The following is a 1968-nucleotide window of genomic DNA, read 5'->3' on the forward strand; positions in this document are numbered from 1 at the left end:
GTCACAACTTTTGGCCTTGACTGTAGAAGACTGTGGTGAGCCATGGTGTGGTGAGCCATGTTGTTGGTTTAGAGACTGATGCAGAGACATGAGGCAGAGCTGGAGGAAGCAGAGATGAACATGTTGAGGTTCTCTTTGGGAGAGACCAGGGTGGATCAGGAATGAGTCCATCAGAGGAACAGATCATGGTAGATGTTCTGGAGGTAAATACAGGGAAGCAGATGGAGATGTTTGTAAATGTTGAGAGAAGAAGAAGGATGCTGAGGTTGGAGTTACAGGAAACAGGTCCAGAGGAAAACCAAAGAGGAGGTTCATGGATGCGGTGAAGGACGACATGAGGATGGCTGGTGGGAGGGGGGAAGATACGAGAGGAAAACAGTTAAATGTGGAAACTCCTAAGGGGAGCAGCTGAAAGACGAAGAAGATTTACTTCAAAATCAGGAAGAGGTATGTTGTGATTAAAGCTATCAAACCTCAGCTAAGTTAGTTCTGACCAGAAGACCACTGAACAGTTCATGTAGCACAAATGTTGGTAATATTAACGAGTTTACAACTGATAGAATTAGAGAAAAGTACCATACTGTATACTCAGACTCTCTCATCTTTGGTGTCAGTGCCGACTAACAGCAGAACAGACATGTGACATCTGTAGAAATGACCGTGATGGCTTTTATTTATCCAGATGAGATGGTCTTGAAGTTGAGTCATGGCATCTGGTTTTCCAGTCTTTTTTTAAAAATGTTTCACCTCTCATCCAGACTGATGAAGCCACCTGGATGAGTGGTGAAACATTTCAGCACAAAAGACCTAAAGTCCAGGGTCAACAGCATTTATTAAACAGTTCAGATTTCAATCAATCAATCAATCAATCAATCAATCAATCAATCAATCAATCAATCAATCAATCAATCAATCAATCATTTGAGTCTTATTTCTTTGGGTGAAGGGAAATGAGAACCAGATTATCATGCAAAACAAACCTTGAAACACAGCAGAACAACAGGAGTTTCAGACATCCATTCATCTTCTAGACCTGCTTAGTCCCTGTTGGGATCCCGAGGCATTCTCAGCTATACCTTTGGGCAAAGCGGAGAAGTTTTACTGAAACTGAATTAATATTAATAAAAAGGTTCACGGGGAATGGCAAAGTTCGCAGGGGGAACAAAGGGAAGCTATCTGAATCAAAGTCAAAGAAAAGTGAGAAAAAAAAAATTCAGTTTCAAGAATAACAGCAATGATAAGGATAAGGCACAGAGGACTGACCGGAATAATGTATAAGACAGGAAAACCTCCATCTTGTTTGTGCGATTGTGGCAAAGGAGAATAAACACTGCATGGGCAGCAGCAAGATGCTAAAAGGGACTAGCTTTACCTTAAAGAACGTGTTAGTAGAGAGGAGTAAAATGTTTGGTGGAGAGGAAATTTTGAATTAATTAAAAAATTAACATTAGGTCAATCTAAGCTTTTTTTTATTGAACAATTGCAACATACAGAACATAGAAAATGCAACATTTATGCACATGTACATTACAATTCTAAATACAGAATAAACATGTTACATCCTTAGGAAGATTTTAATAAAAAAATAAAAGTGAAAATGCTAGAGTAAACCTATGTCAGTAGTCCAAAAGATTTACAAATGTTAATTGTTTTTTGAGCTTTTGTATTTTTTTGAAAATGAAATTAAGTTCAAATATTGCTGCAGTTTTTTTATTAGTGGAAAATGTGCTTTTGTGAATATTAAATTTAGCCATAAATAACAACATGTTTATACAAAAGAAAGCATCACGGTCTTTGAGTTCAAAACTATGAAAACCAAATAGATCAACCCAAGCTATCTTTTCTGTTGTATTGTTGTGTGTCTGACGTCACACAACAGTGTGACGTCAGACACTCAGAGCTCACGCTCCAGTCCAGTAGGTGGCAGAAATGTACTTAATATACTAGATCAACCATAAAAGAAGAAGT

The sequence above is a fragment of the Oryzias latipes genome, chromosome 10 (assembly GCF_002234675.1).
Source record: "Oryzias latipes chromosome 10, ASM223467v1".
Lineage (NCBI taxonomy): Eukaryota > Metazoa > Chordata > Actinopteri > Beloniformes > Adrianichthyidae > Oryzias > Oryzias latipes.